This window comes from Candoia aspera, chromosome 9, assembly GCF_035149785.1.
Source record: "Candoia aspera isolate rCanAsp1 chromosome 9, rCanAsp1.hap2, whole genome shotgun sequence".
NCBI classification, from domain to species: domain Eukaryota; kingdom Metazoa; phylum Chordata; class Lepidosauria; order Squamata; family Boidae; genus Candoia; species Candoia aspera.
Window position 1 is genome coordinate 24,169,822 of NC_086161.1, and position 20,547 is coordinate 24,190,368.

At 49.1% G+C, this 20,547-nt stretch overlaps 1 pseudogene; it reads left to right on the plus strand.

Annotated features, from left to right (window-relative positions):
- The first annotated feature begins 348 nt into the window (after positions 1-348).
- LOC134502899 (leucine-rich repeat LGI family member 3-like) lies at positions 349-6,204 on the plus strand (annotated as a pseudogene).
- Positions 6,205-20,547: the final 14,343 nt, after the last annotated feature.

Sequence of the window (20,547 nt, forward strand, 5' to 3'; positions counted from 1 at the left end):
TCTTCACGACTCTTAAAAAGGATGAACCTTTGCACATTGAAGAATCTTTCAAAAAGCATAGCTGCAGCTTGCAACTTTGCACATTGAAGAATCTTTCAAAAAGCATAGCTGCAGCTTGCAACTTCCATTGTTCAGTCTTAATGTGAGGACAATGAAATGTTTGGCACAAAACAGCTGTCCTTCCTTTCTTTCAGATCTTTGGCCAACAACAACCTGCAGACGCTGCCCAGAGATCTCCTGAAGCCTTTGGATATACTTAGTGATCTGTAAGGCCCTCTTAGGTTGGGAATACTTTAAAAATAACAGTAACAGGAATAATAGCATGTGGGTGGCCATTAGGGGTACTAGATGGGCAAGTGACATCATGGGCAACATGACATCATCATGCAAATTACACAAATTACATAATTTGTGCCCTTTGCACAATGACCTCATGATGCATGAAACATCATTGTGTATTCTACTAGAGGCCTATGGTAATCTGGCTAATTCTTTCTGAAAGTAGAAATGTCTTTGGGGCTCTGTCTACCCATACGATTGTTAATTTCGTCAACAGTAGGTCATCGAGACTGCATCCAAAGATTAGCTTTAGTTAAAAGAACTAAGGCAAAGTCTTTGGGTGAATCCAGCCAACTGGGACAATTTAAGTCCAAGTTCCAAAATCAATGGGTGTGAATAATGAATGGAATATGAGGGAACATGGTTTAAACACACATCTATTATTTTTGCACTGAAACCAGAGAGACTTAGAAACAAGAATGTGTAACTTAAGTATGACTGGATAGGATTCCAGGTTTTTAAAGATGTAAATTGCATATTCGCTTAGCCCAGCTGCCTAGCCATTAAAAGAATGATGTGCTGAAAGTGAGAGAACTGGAGCTGAATTCCCACTTACCCAGGGGGCACTAGAGCAGGGCACAGGGCCAGAAGACATTGACTTAATTGGCTGTAGAGAGACCTTTCAGATATGTAACAGGACGATCCAAACCTTAATTTGTGTAACACAAACACTTCATTAAAAAAGGACAGTATTGGGCTATGTTAGGGATTGTGCATCATTCTCTGTCCTCATCCTCATTCTGCTGATTAATTACCAGGGACCAGTTCAGGAATCATCCTAACGTAGATGGCAAACAATGAGGTCATAACATTCCCCAGCCATGTGTGTGGTTTAGCTTTTACCGACTACCCAACCAGTGATAGGTTTATGGTTCAATACGCAAATGCAGCAAATGGGTTAATTCAGTAAAGCAAGTTGTCCGAAGGCAGCTCTTGATGGTCTTACAGTCAAAGAGAAAGATGGGCCATTAGTGCTAGAACCAAATTTTCATTTCTAGTTCAGCCCCACGGTAGAGCTGACTCCATTTCCACACTTGGTTTGTTTCTTTGGGGACTACATAGGGCAGCCTTTCTCAATCTTTTGACCCTGGAGGAACCCTTGAAAATTTTTTCAGTCCTCAAGGAACCCCTGCACATTCAGGCTCAAATAGAGGCCAGGAATCACAAAATGATTCTATTCGTTGCATGGGTAGGCCTGTACATGTGCATTAATGGTGTTCTTAAACTAAAGAATGAAACATACCTCTTTAATGTGAAGTTGCCTGAATTTGAAATATTCTTTAAATAAATCATGATTTCCCAGGGAACCCCTAGTGACCTCTCGTGGAACCCTAGGGTTCCATGGAACCCTGCTAGAGAAACCCTGATATAGGGCCTTGTCTTTAGAGTTGAGCTGGAGAAGGTCATTGATGGTCCTCAAATTTTCCCTCCCCATAGAGACCTTCGAGGGAATTCTTTGACCTGTGATTGCAAGATCAAATGGTTGGTAGAATGGATGGAGAACACCAACACAAGTATGCCTGCCATTTTCTGTGGTGGTCCCCCCCAGTACCAAGGCCAGAAGATCCGAGAGCTCCCTCTGAAGGACTTTGACTGTATCACCACAGGTAGGAAGGGATGTCTTTGCATGGCCGTCTAAGAAATGGCATCAGAACTCATAAATCAGGTCAAGAATTTGGTTTATCAGAGTTACATTCATGTTCTCCAGCTGCCTCTGGAGCTCAGGGTGAGGTTGCCATCATTTTTTCCTTAACAACCACCATGCATTTGTTAAAAGCTAGCTAGTAAAATGAGGATTTGCTGGTGAAACTTTTCCTATTTCCACTTCTTTCTGCTAGGAGAAGTCACAGACAAAAGGATGGATTCATTTGTAAAATTACAGGATTTTACGTCAGTTAACCTAAAAAGTATTATGGACATTATTTGACAAATTTTCAGTGAGGCTACTGGAATTTCTAAAAAAAAAAAAAGATTGCATATAGAAAATGAGGCCCAGATGCCAGTCTGCCTTATGATCAGCTGGTGTTTTAAATATAGCACAAATATTTTAAAAAACACAACAGCAGAGTACTGGGCATCAAATAGGACAATACAATTCCCTGGATTGGATGATATCCAACCAGTGGTTGAAAACAGCTGAAAAGCTGCACAACTGGGGAGAAAATGTTTTGGAAACGGAGGTGCCATATGAGTATGGCACTGTGACTGCTGCCTCGGAGCGGGTCTTTGGGAAGCAAGGGGCAAGACTTGACTGAAGCCATTAATAAAATAAATACAAATGAAAAGTTTTGAAGGGACTATGCTGATGACACTCAAGGCTTTGGTGCATGTGAAGACATCCACAGGAGGGGTCAGAACAGTCAAAAGGGCAGCTGTGCCCCCATGATTGAAGCCCCATGTGTTGCATGTAAAACCAGGGTGAGTGTGAAGGTCGTGATCCTGTTTGTTATTAATTCAAAGACTCTTGCCACAAGCCATTAAAGGATATGGAAGAGATCTTTATTTAATACAAGTGATCATTTCCAATGCAAAGACTAGACTAAAAAGCCCGTGCAAAATGTCAGTTACATCTTCAACCTTTGCACCACCCCACTCCCAGATGAGGAATTCACTCTGTGACAACCCCTCCTTTCTTCTCACAGTTCTTTCATTCCTTAGTCATAAATCCTTCACTAACAAGCTGATAATGCCATGCCATTTGTGTCAGCCTTGTACCAGCCGTTCGACTAAGCATCCTAATCAACAATCCTAATGGTCCTACATGCCTAACTAATAACTACAAAGCATTCCCAACAACCCTGCAGGTATGCTAAACTAATTACTGCAAATCCCATTACCAAATAGTGGCAGGATCTTCCATCCTGACAGTGAGCCTTTGATCACGTGGTCCTGGCCACCAACTTGACTTTTTTGACCTCTATTGTGGATGCCCCTAGCTCAGGGGGATCCTTGGATGGAAACCACATTTTGTGGTTCTGGTATCTTGATTGTAAATTCCTCCAGGTTTTATGGGAGCCCCTTAAACATGATTGGTTCTTCTCCCCCACCCCAGACTTTGTGGTGCACCAGGTTCTGCCCTTCCAGTCTGTATCTGCTGAGCCCTTCACATATTCCAGCGACCTCTACGTGGCTCTGGCCCAGCCAAGCTCCAGCAGCTGTACCATCCTGAAGTGGGACTACGTTGAGCGCAAGCTACGAGACTTTGACCGCATCCCTGGTAAGGCACAGCTGCAGGGCAAAAGGGGACATCTGTTCACCCTGGTGTGGTTGGAAGGCAACAGATTGGGCACATACAGCAAGGGAAAGGTTGAGGACCCATTCACAGTGTGGGGTGAGGAATCTTTAGGGAGGAAGGTCACCTCAGGCTGTGAAAAAGAGATCCCCTGCAGATTTATTTAAAAGACTTATATGGCTGCCTATCCCAACCATTTAAAACAAGAACAGCACAAATGAATGAATGAATGAATGAATGAATGAATGAATGAATGAATGAATGAATGAATGACAACCACAAGCAATGCAGTGCCATACTATCAAGGTCTGACTCAGAACCCCCCAAAATATACAAACCATCATACAAACCAGTCTCACCAGATATCCTGGTCCAAGTCTTGGTCAAATCTTTAAGGTTTTATAGGAGGCCACGAGGGATCAGATCACGGGAGAAGCATTGTTCCACAAGGCAGATGCTGTGGCAGAGAAACAGGTCTTCTGCTTTCCGTTGGATGTCACTGCTTCATAGAAGAGACCCAAAATTTGCCCACCCTGTTGGATCGGACAGGATGGTTGGATGAAGTTTCTCAAACTCAAGCTAGCTTTGCTGCATTCTAAAAGTGCAAGTCCATGTTGGCTGGGAAGGCCATCTGGCAAAGAATTCTGGGAGCTGTAGTCCAACATCTTCAGAGGGTGCAGGATTAGGGAAGGTTGCATTACGGGCACTGTACACATTTTCACCAACACCCATTTGTTGTGGGGGGGAGGACTGCATTCAGAACAAATGCACAATTCTTCTCTCCGATGTAAGAATCTGGCGGCTCTATGCACCCTGGATATTCTAGACCGTGGTTCTCAACCCTGGCAACTTTAAGATGGGTGGACTCCAACTCCCAGCTAGCGATGCTGGCTGGGGAATTCTGGGAGCTGGAGTCCACCCATCTTAAAGTTGCCAGGGTTGAGAGCCACCCTTCCCCCCTTCCTTCCTTCCTTCTCCCTCCCTCCCTTCGATTTATGAGATGCTCCATTCCAAAATGTCTCTAAGGAGCTTACAGAAATAAAGTAAAAAGGATTCAAAGAAAAATTCTCCCAAACCCAGTAACAGCCGACTGTCTAGCTCTTGGCACACTGCGGGAATCAGACCTAGCAACCACATTCTGCAAACAGTCGTTACAGAAAGTTCACTTCCGTTTTCCTAACATTATCTCAGATTACGTTTAAATTGCCTGCCTTGGGTGTTTGACTTCTTGCCCTGACTTACGCTGCCTTCCACCATGGGGTCTTCTCCCCAGGCCCTCTCCTAAAAGGCACGGGGACCAGAACCTGTCCCTTGCCATCCATAGGGTTTCAAAGGGGCCTCCCCAGATGTGTCGTTCCCTGGAAATGTTAGCCTGCAGCTCCCCATTACCGCAGCAGGAGGGGATAAGAGGCGTAGACACTCCTCTCGGCAGGTGCGAGAGTAAGGAATTCCACTTGGCAGGTCCCAAGGTCACTCTTTGGGTATCCCGTATTTAAACGATAGCGGCGTTTCGATCAGGTGAGAATCTCAGTACTGGACCTCGACCCCCATCCTCTCCCGCCAGCTCGCTCACCTACTCAGACGGGCACAGAGGACGTTTGGGCTCCTTGTGATGCAGCGGTGCTCACAGAGCGCGCCTGCTGTCGGTCGGTGTTCTGTGCTGACCCTTTCCAATTCTCTCTTGCAGCTCACTCAGCGGTTTACTGCAAACCGATTGTGGTAGAATCCCACCTGTACGTTGTGGTGGCTCAGCTTTTTGGGGGCTCCTATATTTACCGCTGGGACACCAACATTGACAAGTTCGTTAAGGTCCAAGATATTGACAGCCAGAAGATCCGGAAGCCCAATGACATCGAGGCCTTCCAGATCGACAATGAGTGGTTCTTTGTCATCGCCGACAGCTCCAAGGCGGGCTCTACCAGCCTGTATCGCTGGAACCAGAATGGCTTCTATTCCCACCAAGACCTGCACTCGTGGCATCGTGACACCGATGTGGAGCACCTGGAGGTAGATGGGAAACCCCGACTGATCATCTCTAGCAGCTCCCAGGCCCCTATCATCTACCAATGGAATCGCTCACAGAAGCAGTTTGCCCACCTGGGTGACGTCGCAGAAGTAATGGATGTTTAGATGGTCAAGCATTTCCAGATAGAGAGAGACAACTACCTGTGTCTGAGCCGTTACATTGGTGATTCCAAGGTGGTCAAGTGGGAAGGGCTGCGATTCACAGAGGTGCAGAACCTGCCCTCTCGAGGCTCCATGGTGATGGAGCCTTTCCAGATATCTCAGCATCGTTATATGGCTCTGGGTAGTGACTTCTCCTTTACCCACATCTACCTTTGGGATGAAGACAAGCAGAAGTTTGTGAAGTTCCAAGAACTCTCTGTCCAAGCTCCACGAGCTTTCCAGCCTATCCCTTTGGAGGACATGAGTGTCCTCCTGGCCCCCAGCTTCAAGGGGAACACACTGGTTTACAAGCGTATTGTGGTAGACCTCAGCTTGTAGGACGGCTGAGTCATTCCTCACCTCCCCCCAACATGCACCACAGCAGCCCTGCTCTACTGCTGAAAGCACTTGCAGCATTCCGTGGCAACTGGCCCTGGTGATCACCGGGACACAGTTCCTTACTCCCTCTCTTCTGCTTGCATCCTATTCAGCTGTTCCGCCTGTTCCTCAAAAGCTCGGTAGAATATGGAAGGACCGTATCAACGGGCATATTTGCAAGACCCCTGGATCGCGGGCTTTTGGGTCCATGCAACAGGAAACACATTTCTTCACCCAGCCCCAGATTTAGTTGCACAAGTGTGAGCACTACAACAGTTGCCCATAAATTGTGTCCAGCGACACGCACTAGTGTATTCTCACAGTATATCCTATCTCGACTAGTATATCCTCACAGCTTACTGAATCCTTTTACAGATATGCAAATGACTTTTGGAGGTGCCCCTTCAAAGAGCGCATGAATCTTAGGTAGCAACTGGTTACCTCACAATAATTACAAGGAACTTTCATGTATCATAATTTAGTCTGAAATTGCTATGTTTTGTTCATTTGTGTTTACAGGGCACTACTGGTCACTGTCACCAAATCACTGTTCTGCTTTCTTCACCTTTGCTACTTCTGTGTTTTTTCTTAGGAGGCAATGGAGAAGACACTCCATAAAACCCGACTTTGCAAGGAAGGAATGGAATAGCAATACAGGTAGTCCTCGATTAGCAACCGCCTCATTTAGTGACCATTTGCGGTTACGACGGTGATGAAAAAGTAACTTTGTGACCAATCTTCATATTTACGACCACCGCAGGTCTGTGAAGTAAAAGCTCAGTCGTCGTTTCACTCGCAACCGCTTCGCTTAACAACCTAGTTGCAGGTCCCAATTGTGGTCGCTAAACAAGGATGACCTGTATAAAGCATTCTCATTCTACTCATCTCTCTTTTTTGGAGTGTGAGGTTTTTGGGGGGGTTTTTGGTCCCAAGCAAGATTTTTGGTGGCTCTTTGAATCCGACTACCTTTCCTTTTCATTTCAGAAGGCTTCCACAATGACCTTTCTAAATGCTATGTTAGCAATATGGTTTTTTAAAAATCACATTTTAATTTGGGCTACGTTTTCCTGCCTACTTTAAAAATATTAAATAGTCCCTGAATGGCACTTCTAAACTAAAGAAGCCTTTTAGCCTGAATTAAAAGTGGAAACAGTAAAATCCTCTCCATGCCAGCTCAGAAGAAAGTCCCTTTGCATGGTTTTTTTTTTTTTTTAAATGAAATATATTCAAGTCTGTTGCCCCTTTTCCATCCACAGTGTGTACCTGCAGATGTGGAAAAACAGCAAGAGGGGGTCAAACCCCCAGTTCCAGTTCCATAAGCAAATTTCTCCAGAAGAGATAGTTTTTATCTCGATTTATATCTTAGATCTTATATTTCAGTCAGCTATTAGAATCCTGGGAGAAGGAACGTAGATAACTAATTTGAGGGTAACTCTTCCACCCTGATCACTACAAGTAGTGAGAAAAATCTTACTCTAATGGCAGAGCTTTCTGGAAGTGTCCTGTTAATTCCCCCCCCTTTTTTGGGGGGGAGAACCTCATCTTTAAACTGCTCTGTGCCTCAATCCATCCGTGCTGGCTAGGGAATTCTAGGAGTTGAAGTCCCTGCATCTTAAAGTTGAGGTTGAGAAACAATGCCCTCTAGCAATAGAGTCCATAATTTGTACTGTCTAGAGTGTACTCCGAATATCGGGTGATTGCATCTGAAAGCGCTCAAACATGACTCCAATGTTCTTTTTAGGTCTACCTGATAAAACAATATCAGCCAATAACAAGTGGCTGACTTTGGTGTCCACGTGGGAACAGAGGCATTGGTTCTGCTGCAGGGTACCAGCTATGCTCTCATCATCCATCACTTGTCACAAACTACTGTATGAGGTTACTGGGAATATGGTATATGTGGCACCTCCTGTTCCCTTGGACCACAACACTGAGATGCAGTTATGTACTGTTCAAAAGACATTCTAATAAACTCTAATCTCTAATGTTGGGTTCACGAGGGCAGCTTGGTTGGTGCTCTATGTGGGCAGCTTTTCATTTTCAGTTGGGTGATTTGGGTAGTCTTGATCTCCAGCTGCAGACCTAAGGAATACACCTGTTCGGGTGATGTGTACATGTGTGGAATGGACCATGAGGACACTAGTGGGCAGTCCTTCCTCTCACCAGGCTATGAATTTGCAGCAAGGAGCCTTTGAAGACATGTGAAACTTAACTGTGAAGACCCAGTCACTGCTGTTAGTGTGTTATGATCTACACCCAAATATACCATCTGATCAGATTCAATTTTACCAAGATGCCTTTAACCATGTGATAGCCTATTTAATGAATTAGCCATTCCTAGTTTGCCATAACAGTCATTTTGTAATAGGTATCTGCTGTACACTCTGAAAATGGTGTAACATGTAGCTTGGCCATCAGCCCCATATAATAGATTTCAATGGGATTTTTCATCCGCACAGAATCAACCAGACCGCCAAACTAAAAGCGTGAGCAGCTGATGCCCAGCTGTGCCTTTAGCATCATATTTTTGTCTGCAAGTTGCTGGTATTTAGAAGTAATTAAAGAGTACATTACATTGTTTGTGTGGGGGGGGGAGTTGCCCCAGACCCCACCCAAGAAAGAGGCCCATCCTCTTCAGGGTTGGTTCAGGGTTTGGAAATGATCTGATGGGTCAATAATTTTCATTTAAATAATTAAAGCTAACTTAATGTTTAATATCATGGCCAGGAGTTATTTCAATATTTAGTTAAATATCATTCCAAGAGTTATTTCAATATTTTAGATTTCCCCAGAGATCTCTCCCATTTATTAGGCGTTGAATTCAACGGGCAAAAAACAATGGGGGAAAATGTCAATGTCCAGAGAGTGATGTCCGTTGGCTCTTCGAATACTTAAACCTGTACGATTTTCATTGTAGGAAAGTTCCATTTCTAGCTTTTCAAGCCACAGAAACAAAGAGGGATGAAAGTGAAAGATTAGAAATCAAGGGCAAAAGGAAATGAGCCAAATAAAGGCATGAAGACTACTTATCTTTCTCTGCTCCCTTAACCTCGTGATCTCTAAACTCATTCTCAGATTCCTGGAGTTTGCATTTCCTCTGAAGCGAGAAGAGATGTATCAGGATGATGGTTTCAGGAATCACGATCGTGTGCACCTAATTTATTATGCACTTAAAATATCTGACTTTAAAAGCCCTCTCTCCTTCTCTTTTCAGCTACGTGCAGATCACAAAGACAAATTCATTCTTGTATCAGTCCTGCTCATTATTTCAAGATGGGCCCAAAATCAAAGCCCTCCCCCCAAAACGGAATAGCCATTCAAAGAACGATAAGATTGAAATCCAGGTTACTTTTGTATTTTTAGGATATATTCCTATTCCTATAAGTATGTATGTATGTATGTATGTATGTATGTATGTATATGTTACATTTTTGTTACATTTTTATATGTACGTATGTTTGTATGCATGTTACAGATTGCCCATTTTCTCTATCCAACTGTTCTTTCCTTCTCACCAGATTTGGTAGCAAATCTGATGGAATCCCAGCACAGAATTGAACTGGGCACATCCAAAACAATTGAAGAACGGTTTGGATGGTCTTTTGAAATCGGAAAACTTCCAAAAGGTCATTGGTGTTTCAGAATTCTAGGGACACAGAATATGTTTCTTCAAACCCTGGTCTTATTCCCCCACTCCCCACCAGCTTGCCAGAGCAATAGCCAGACAGGGCGACTGGTGGAATGACACGGGGAGAAATAAACTCTGATTTATCAGTTGGATTTAACCAACATGCTAAACGAAAACACAGGTTTGTTTGCTTTGGGCTTAATCTTTCCCCTGCCTTTCTGGGCCAAGGGACATTTTGCTGATCTTTGCTGGCCTCGAGAAACCTAAGCTAAGTTGCCATAATAGTTCTCCCTAGCATAGGGTCCTACCACATGAGCCTCGGTCCTTAGAACAGCCCTTTCCCTCGTTTTTCTTCTGAATTTCACTTGAGGGTATCTTTGAGCCTACTTTTATTGATGCAAAGTGTAGTTGTTCTCTGTGACACAGTTTTCCATCACTCTGCAGCCTTCCTGTCTTGACCATCTGAAAAAAAAACTATCTCAGTAGTTCCCACCTTATGTTTTCTCTTGGATATGTGTGGAAAGCCAAGGAGGTTGTAGACCATTGGAAGACTGAGCATTTACAGACCACTTGGCCATTCTGTAGCCGAGTAAGCGCAAAAACTCAGAGAGTGCTTCATAAGCTATTGTCATGCGCTGCCTACCTCTGAATAACACTCAGACACTGGTTCGCGGATCAGGCTCTGGTTTATTTGCAGGGCAGGTTCAGCGTTGGTAGAAAAAAGCTGAGAGTGACAGGAGCGCGCCGGTGCGGGGTTTAAATACCCCGCGCCGGTCAGCGCCCCCTCGCTCACGGTCACGTCACCCCCCTTTGTCCAATACGTTGCCCTGCCGGTGGGTGAGGGTTTCCGGGATCGCCCATCATCAGGTTTCCCATTCCTCTGCTGATTGTTTTCAGCTGGGCGATCCCCGTTGTATTGCCGCTGATGGCTTGGGTGGCTCCGTGATCCGTTTAGCTATTGTTTGTTGGCCGTTAGTCGTTGTGGGTTGATGGCTACTTATCTTGTACCCCTTCACCTATTTCCTTGTCATTGTCATGTGTGCCATTGCGCTGATGACTTTAGCTCAACGGCACTCATGACATACTGCCCCCTTTTCGAATAGTGTTCTCCCCCGGTTTTCTGGGTTTTCCCCGTGGAGCTGTCAAAACGCCACATTTTTTTTTTTTTTTCAAAGTTCCCGCCGGAGTAGTTGTCGCCCCTCCCTTTGCTCCTCCCTCTACCACGTGCCTTCCCAGGGTGTGTCCATGGTACGCATGCTCGGGTCCTGACCTGGCGTGCGCATGCTCCAGCCACACCCTGTTTGTTTGGCTCAGTTCGGCGAGGAGAGAGGCGTGGCTGGTCGGGTGCTTCTCAGCTCCAGGTAGGGCCCTTCTTTTTCTTATTTAAAGTGCGTCGCCTTTGTTGTGTCTCCTGGGCGTTGCCCCCAGGTTGCCCTGTTGACTTGCTTGCCACTCCCCCGCGGCCGGGGGGCGGGGGGAGGGTGCTGGCGAACGTTTGTCACCACCCCGTGGGCCCGGGGCGGGGGGAGTGAGTCCCGGGGGGGGAAGGTCCACCCAAGTCGCGGGCTTGGGGGGGCCCTTTCCCTTGGGGCACGGGAGGCGGGGGGGGCCTGCGGGGGGGGGGTTTGGTTTTGCTGACCTTGGTTGCGGTTTGTCGGGGTATGCCCGGTGAAATGCTCTGGTCAGGTCAGGCGCGTTAACGTTGTGCGCCGCCACCCATTCCGGGTGGGGGAAGTGTTTCCACCTGACCAGATAGTGTAGAGTTCCTCGTTGCTTGCGGGAGTCGAGAATGTCCCTTATCTCGAAGTGGTGTTGCCCGTCGATCATCACCGGTGCGGGCTGTGGCGTGCTTGGGTGCCATCGGGAGGTGGTTGCCGGTTTCAGGAGGCTGGTGTGGAACACCGGGTGGAGTCTCCGGAGGTTGTGTGGCAGGTCCAAGCGTATTGCTACCGGGTTCACTATTTGCGTGACTCGGAACGGCCCGATGTACTTAGGCCCCAGTTTTTTCGAGGGTTGGGTTGACTTTAGGAACTTGGTGGATAGATAGGCCATATCCCCCGCCTGGAACGTCGGTTGTTGGCGCCGGTGCTTGTCGGCCTGCTCTTTGTAGGCAGCCTGTGCATCCTTCAGCGCCGCCGTGATTACTGGCCATGCTTCCGCGATCTTCCGTCCCCAGTCGCTAGCGTCCACCTGGGGTTCCGGGGGTTGAGGTAGCTCCGGTATGGGGACGAAGTCGCGCCCCGAGACTACTTCGAACGGAGTTTTCCCCGTGCTCGTGTGGACGGCGTTGTTGTATGCGACTTCGGCGAACGGGAGCAGTTCAGCCCAGTCGTCTTGGTGGTAGTTAGTATATGATCGTATAAATTGCTCTAAGGTGGCATTAAGAACCTCAGTGGCTCCGTCCGTCTGAGGGTGCCAAGCCGTAGATAGGGCCTGTTGGGTCCCCGTCAGCTTCAGGAAGGCCCGCCAGAATTTGGAGGTGAACTGTGTGCCCCTGTCGGTCACCACACGTGCGGGACATCCGTGTAGCCTGTACACGTGGATGAGGAAGAGTTTGGCTAGCTGTTGTGAGGATGGGACCGACGTGCAGGGGATGAAGTGGGCCTGCTTTGAGAAGTAGTCCTTCACCACCCAAATGGCCGTTTTCTTCTGGCTGGGTGGGAGGTCCACTATAAAATCCATAGAGATTTCCTCCCATGGGCGGGAGGGTTCTGCCACCCGTTGCAATAGCCCCGCGGGTTTGCCTGGTGCCCGTTTGGCCCTAGCGCACGTTGGGCAGGACGCCACGTAGGTTTTTACGTCTCGCCTGAGCGCGGGCCACCAGAATTGACGCCGTGTTAGGTGTAGGGTCTTGAGGAACCCAAAGTGTCCCGCTTGCTTGGCGTCGTGTGACCTATGCAAGATCGCCTGGCGTTGCGAGTCCGGGACGTAGATTCTGCCTTCCCCCCATGCCAGGTCTTGTGCCATCGTTACCTTGTCGGGGTTTGCCAGGAACCAGGGGTCGGTTTTGAGGGCGGCGGCGAGGTCCGTGCGCATTCCCCCTGGTAGTTGCGGTTGGCTTCTTTCAGTCGCCGGTTGTCCCGCCGTCGGCTGCGCCGTAGAGTCGAGCTGCCTCCGTGCGCCGCTTCGGGTGGTCACAGCCATCCCCAGTTGCGAGGCGGATAGGACCGTCCCAATGGTGTCTGGGGCGGGCTCTTCGTCTTGGGGCAGTCGGGAGAGGGCGTCGGCCAGGAAGTTCTTCTTGCCCGGCATGAACTTCAGCTGGAAATCAAAGCGGCTGAAGAATTGGGCCCATCGGACCTGTTTTGGGCTAAGGCGTCTAGGCGTTCGTAGGGCCTCGAGGTTCCGGTGGTCAGTCCAGACCTCGAATGGTTGGGTGGCTCCCTCGAGTAGGTGTCGCCATGTCTCTAGTGCCGATTTCACTGCGAAGGCTTCTTTCTCCCAGACGTGCCATCGCCTCTCTGTCTCGGAGAACTTCCTTGACAGGTAGGCGCATGGTTTCAGGAGTCCCGTGGGGTCTTTCTGTAGCAGGATGGCTCCCAGGGAGAAGTCTGAGGCGTCGGCTTGGACCACGAACGGCCGTTCTGGGTCCGGGTGCGCGAGGATTGGCTCCGTAGTGAACAGCGCTTTCAGCTTGTTGAATGCGGTCTGGCACGCGGGAGTCCAATTCAGCACTGTGCCTGGGTTCTTGGCGCGTCGGGTGTCCCCCACCCCTTTGGTTTTGAGGAGGTCCGTTAAGGGTAGGGCTATCTCAGCGAACCCCCGGGCGAATGACCTGTAGAAATTCGCGAATCCGAGGAAGCTCTGTAGTTGCCGTCTGTTGCGGGGCCGCTCCCAGTTTAGCACCGCTTCGACTTTTGCGGGGTCCATTTCGATGCCGTCCCCGGAGATTCGGTACCCCAGATAGTCTAGGTGCTCTTTGTGAAACTCGCACTTTGTAGGCTTTGCATAGAGCTGCGCCCTTCTGAGCTTGTCGAGGACTTGCCTGACTAGGGTTACATGTTCCTCGTGCGTTTTTGTGTAAATAAGGACGTCGTCGATGTAGACCAGGACCCCTTTGAACAGATGTTCATGCAGTACCTCATTGATGAGCTGCATGAACACCCCAGGGGCCCCCGCGAGTCCGAAGGGCAGTACCTTGTACTGGAAAGCGCCTAGGGGGCAGTTAAACGCCGTCTTCCATTCGTCCCCCTCCCTGATTCGGATGCGATAGTACGCCTCGCGAAGGTCCAATTTGGAAAAGACTTTGCCCGTGGACAGGTGGGCGAGCATGTCCTTCACCAGGGGTAAGGGGTATTTGTTGGACAGGGAAGCCGCGTTTAGGCCCCGGTAGTCGGTGCAGAGCCGTAGGGTCCCGTCTTTCTTCTCCCGGAATAAGACGGGGGCTCCGACCGGTGAGCATGCTGGCTCTATGAATCCCCTGTCTAGGTTTTTATCGATGAACTCCCGGAGGGTTGCCATCTCCTTCGGGGTCATCGAATAGATCTTTGGTCTAGGTAAGGGGACGTCGGGCAGTAGGTCGATCCGGCAATCCGTCTTGCGGTGGGGGGGTAGTTGGTCAGCTTCTGCCTCTCCGAAGACCTCGGAGAAGTCGGCGTATTGTTCTGGTAGGTCTGCTGTGGTAGCGGCGTTGTCTTGTGTGGTCGCCTCCGCTCGTCCTACCGTGGGGTTGCTTCTGCCCGCTGGAACTGGTGCTCGATACTCGCCGTCGCCGAATGTGAAGGTGCGGGTCTCCCAGTTGATCCGCGGGTTGTTTGTCGCGAGCCATGGCATCCCCAGGACTGCAATGGGCCGTCCGATGTGCGTGACTACGAACGATGTGCGCTCGATGTGAGTGCCCATTTGCAGGGTGACCGGCTCGGTTTGTAGCGTGGCTGGTTTCCCTCCCGCTGTAGAGCCGTCCAGCTGGTGGAATGCCAGCGGCGTGGGGAGGGGGAAGCAGCGGAGGTCGAGTTTGGCGACTAGGTTGGGGTGGATGAGGTTTTTTGAGCACCCAGAGTCCACTAGTGCCGCGGCCGTGGTGGCTCCGTTGCCGGCAGAGAGTTGAATTGCTGCCAATATTACGGGGCTTTCGTCGTTTCGTTGAGGTGGTCCGCGTTGCTGTCCCACCGCCTGCCTCGCCACGCGTCTCAGGGCAAGCGGGGAGCATTTCCCGCCGGCTGGTCGGGGTCTGTATTGTCCTCTTCCCCCCAGTAAGCGTCCCAGCCCTCTTCTGGTGTCGCTGTGGCCACGGTCATTCGGCGGTGAGGGGGCGGCCCCGGGTTGGGTGGTTTGGGGCTAATTTTCGGAGTGGGTTTGGGCGCGCTGGTCGGCGGTCGGTTGGCGAAGCAATCCGCCGTCTTGTGCCCTAATTTGCCACACCTCCCGCAGGGCTCCCGGTTGAACTTCTTTTTTGGGTATATGGGGCCGGCCATCCCCCCGTGTGGTGCGGGTACCTTTTTCCCGGCATAGTTTGTGTCTTCCGTGGTTGTCATGAGGAAGGTGCGGTGCGCATGTTCGGCTTTCCCCGCGAGGTGGATCCACCCGTGTAACGTTTCTGGGTCGTCGCGGTAGAGGGCCCATTGGAGAACGTCGCGGTTGAGCCCCCTTTTGAACATTTCCAGCAGGGTGGTCTCGGACCAGTCGCTGACCTTCCCCGCGAGGGCTTTGAACTCCAGGGCGTAGTCAGGGACCGTGCGTGTGCCCTGTTTAAGTCTTTGGAGTGCGCTTTTCGCCCTTACTTTGGCTAGGGGGTCTTCGAAGTAGTTTTTCATCTCATTGATGAAAGCAGGGAAGGTGGCGAGGGCGGGGGAGCTGGACTCGTACAGTTGGACGTACCAGTCCGCCGCCCTGTCTTGGAGTTTGATCGCCACGGCGGCGATCTTGTCGGCCTCGGAGTCATAGGAGTGTCCGTGCCTCCCCATGAACTCCCTAGCGTTGGTCACGAAAAACGAGAGTTTTGTGGGGGTCCCATCGAAGAAGATGGGGAAGTCCTTTGGGGCCCGGGCGTTTTGTGCGGCCCCGCCTCTCGCTTCCCGGGGTGTGGTGTCGGCCGCCTGTGCCGTCTGCTGACCCTCCGCTGGCCCGTGTGGGTTCGGTGCTTCGCTCGGGGTGTGGGCCTGTGCGGGGACGTCGTTGGGTGGCGCGGGGGGCATAAGCGCCTGGAGCATGGTCCGGAGTTCCGTCAGTTGAGCCTGCATGGCCGCGAGTTCAGCTCGTGCCTCCTCGTCCACAGCCCGCGCCGCCGCTGGGGCCGGTTCCGTTGGCGCGTCCTCGGGGGTGGGTTGCCGGCGGGGTTCATCGTCCCTCTGCCGCGGGTCCGCTTCCTCCGCCGTCTGATGGGTGTCTCCGTCGTCCTCCGTGTTGACCGCCGTGGGGCTGTCGCTCCACGCCCGTTGCTGGGGTGCGATGTGGGGCGCGGGGTCCTCCGCTGGTTTCGGAAGTCGTGCTGCTCCCTCCCGCGGTCAGGTTGCCTCCGTCGCCATCTCCCCTTGGGGTTGGAGCTGAGGCTCGGGTCGGGTGGGGTGGGCGTCCATGGCTCCGGGAGTCCGCGGTGCCTCTGGCCTTGGTCGGTCCTCCTCTGTCTCTTGCCGCGCGGCTCGCCCTCCTTGCCCGCGCCGCTCCGGCCTCATCTTGCTGGTCTTCTCGCCGTCTACTCCTCCCGCGGCTCGTTGTCGTCCGGTGGGGCTCGGCGAGGCTGAGTTTATGACTCTCAGCTTTATGTCATGCGCTGCCTACCTCTGAATAACACTCAGACACTGGTTCGCGGATCAGGCTCTGGTTTATTTGCAGGGCAGGTTCAGCGTTGGTAGAAAAAAGCTGAGAGTGACAGGAGCGCGCCGGTGCGGGGTTTAAATACCCCGCGCAGGTCAGCGCCCCCTCGCTCACGGTCACGTCACCCCCCTTTGTCCAATACGTTGCCCTGCCGGTGGGTGAGGGTTTCCGGGATCGCCCATCATCAGGTTTCCATTCTTCTGCTGATTGCTTTCAGCTGGGCGATCCCCGTTGTATTGCCGCTGATGGCTTGGGTGGCTCCGTGATCCGTTTAGCTATTGTTTGTTGGCCGTTAGTCGTTGTGGGTTGATGGCTACTTATCTTGTACCCCTTCACCTATTTCCTTGTCATTGTCATGTGTGCCATTGCGCTGATGACTTTAGCTCAACGGCACTCATGACAGCTATCTACTCTCGCACACATCCCGTTCAAGAAGTGTGAGACTGTTTTCACAGAATGTGTAGTTTTACTTTGATGGTTACCTTTCTCAGCAGTAGATCCCTTCAGATGTGTTGTACCTCAAATCCCATTTCAATGCCCACATTCCCCTAGCAGCAAAGTCAACATATTATGGAAGTTGCATTCTAAACATCCTGAAGGCACCAGGTGGGAAAAGACTGCCTTAGAACAGAGAATAGGTTTTAGGAAAGATCCTATGCCTGATGGGAAAGGAAGAAGGAGCAAGAAGGGCTTCCTGATGGCCTTTAAATCCAAAACAGAGATGTCTCTGCTTCTCCCACAGAATTCATTCTCTCTGATCTCAGAGTCCAGCCAAGGGGAATCACAGACAAATTACTTCAGGGGAAGTTGTAGCAGAAGGATTATTATAAAGTACCTACCTGAAAGTTCTAACATGTTGCTGCCAAAAAAAGGGGGTACAAACCATGTGTTCATGCATTTCCTTCTCATGAAGTCTGCTTCTCTTCTCCTTTTTCTTTTCTAAATTACTGGTAAACCATTGTCTGCTTCATCTGGAAGTAGAGAATGGGGTTGAAACACAAGAGGAGGGTGGCAGGAAAGGCAGGTGTGAACAAGAAGCACGCTCAGATTCATGGCTTGCTTGCTGGAATACTTGAGCAGAACCACACTTCTGGAGGAGATAAAGTGATGCTCACAGCTGCTAGATGTCTTGGTGCTCTTGAGGGAGGTGGGAAACAAAAAACACAACACAACATGGCAGTGGAAAAGAATGTCTATATTTTTGCCAAGAAAAGTACATGGATGTGCCTGTCTAGTCAGGCACCAGGAGCTGAGCTGAGCTCTACATTTTATACTGTAGCAAAGAGAAGGAAGATCCTCTACTATCTTTTGATCACAAAACCTTAAAATGCAATGTGCATCCATTGGCTTCATTATGCACAAGCAATAAAGATTCCACACTTTCCCTTTAGAAACATAGGTACTTTATATGATGCATTATCTCCCTCCCTCCCTCCCTCCCTCCCTCCCTCCCTCCTTTTCTATGGCTGCCCATCTCCCAGGAGTGACTCTAGTCTGTGTACAAGGTTAAAACCAACAGCTGGAACAACAATCCAAATAATGAAGCCTAAGGTTGCAAACAACAAATTCCAACTTACCTCCCACCTAAAGCCCTAATGTAGACAGGATGAAGACAGCAAAACAAGAGACAAAGGAAAAAGAAAAGAAGGTGCTGGAAGATTGTGGTGAGCCCACCACTGGAGAGTCACATCATAAGTCTAAAAGACACATGATGTCACGATCTTGGGTATACCCGATGGAAGGCCATCTAGCAGGGCTTTGGGTATTGCCAGCTTCCAAAGATCTACATAGGAAAGGACATAGAAAACCAAGCATTTTGGGTTCCACGTTTTCTTTGTGATAGCCCTGTAACATAGGGCAGAGTTATAACCACCAAGCTATCAAAAAGGTAAAAGAGAAACATCCAAGCCCAGCTACACTTTGCAAAAACCTACATCCAGTCTGACAAAAGCATGTGGGAAAATGTGTTACGGTCTGATGAAACCAAGGTCGAACTTTTTGGCCATAATTCCAAAAAGTATGTCTGGCGCAAAGACAACACTGCACATCACCGAAAGTACCCTATACCCACAGTGAAACGTGGTGGTGGCAGCATGATGCTTTGGGCTGCTTTTCTTCAGCTGGAACTGGGGCTTCAGTCAACGTGGAGGGAATTATGAACAGTTCCAAATATCAATCAATTTTGGCACAAAGCCTTCAGGCCGCTGCTAAAATGCTGAAGATGAAGAGGAGTTTCACCTTTCGACACAACTATGACCCAAAGCATACCTCCAAATCAACAAAAGAATGGCTTTACCAGAAGAAGGTCAAAGTTTTGGAATGGCCCAGCCAGAGCCCCGACCTGAATCCAATTGAAAATCGGGGGGATGACCTGAAGAGGGCTGTGCGCAGGAGATGCCCTTGCAATCTGGCAGATTTGGAGCGCTCCTGCAAGGAAGAGGGGGCAAAGCTTCCCAAGGCGAGATGTGCCATGCTGAGAGACTCTGACCCAAAAAGACTGAATGCTGTCATAAAATCAAAAGGCGCTTCAGCGAAGTATTAGCACACTTATGCAACCCCGTTATTCTAGTTTTTTATTTCTATTTTTTCGCCCTAAAAAATTTCACGTTTGCTTTTCAACTGAATTGTACAGCTTGTATGTTATATTAAAGATGGGAAAAATTCTGAAGTGATTTATCTCGGTCTGATTTTTTTTCATCTCAAAAACCTGGCATTTTAACAGGGGTGTGTAGACTGTTTACCTCCACTGTAAACCCTTTACTTTACAGCACTTCAGGAATGAAAGATCTAAGAACATCGACAACTACCTGGTTACACACTCCTTGTTCCTGCACAGCTGGAACACAGTGATGATTACTAACCTTTGACCCCTCAGGAAAGCTGAAGCCGTAAAGACGTGATCTGCTGCCCAAACGAAAGCTTTTTCCCGCTTGGGTGAAAGGGAAGATTGGGTTCCAGGGTTTGCTTCTGTCTGGAAGCCACTCCTGGACTATTTGCTTGCAGCGCAAAAAAAAAAGAAGTCTCGATTTTGGGTTTTGATGACTAAATGGCTTGATTTTAGAGAAATAACGTTGCTAAATGTTTGAGTAATAGTAGGAGATGAACTTTTGAGTACTTTCTTGTCTTGTGTGCTTCTCTATTCCTGCAATGTTTGGGCTTTTCTTGTTTCTCTTTTAGACTTGTGTTCCGTATTCTGTGTGTTAATTGTATCTTGAAAAATTAATAAAGCCTCAAAAGAAGGAAAAAAGAGTTTGGGCACCAGGGAAAGCGAGCTTAGCTCTTGATAGGCATCTCTGATGTGCTCCTTGGCCTTGGCAGTGACCTCACTCTGCATCATCAGGTTCTCCTCTGAAAATTCTCTTTGCCCTTGCCTCACAATGCCCTGGGTTACCATAGGGACAGCAATAAACAATTTTATATCAAAACTGCTGGCCAGTCTTTACTGGATGCTCAACGGTTAGGCGGCTACTGTTAGTGTCTCCCAACATTTGGAATATTATCTTCTTCTCTGTATCATGGCAGGTAGGAAATGGTGCCATTTGCCCTTTGAAGGAGTCCCTTGTTTCTCCAGAAGACTCATTCCGAGGCAAACTGTCACATTGGAGAGGCACAGCTGGGGAAAGGATAAGGTCTGGGGATGGGCGATGAAAGAGAGAGGAATGGAAACCGTGATAGAAAGCCAGTCAGAAGCAAACCGATGGGGTGAGCCATCTCCAAACCCAATTTTGGGAAATTCTTGACTTCTTTTTGTTGGATGTGCTCATATCGTGGGTACTTTATGCAGGGCAGTTTTATATATTGCTGACAATAGATATTTCTTGAAGTATTTTTTTAAAAATAGAAATAGATTTTTAAATCTGGTTCCTCATCCAATCTAAAGTTTAGCAGGAGGAGTGATGGAACAGAGGGATGAAAGGGCACCTGACTCAGAGAGGAGGAAAACAAATATCCTGATGAACTGCCTTGGCTTATTTCTCTGTGGCCGAGAGAAGAGACTTCAGTGTCCTTTTAAAATTTTAGGAGGAATGTCAACTCCTTGGAGATCCCTACT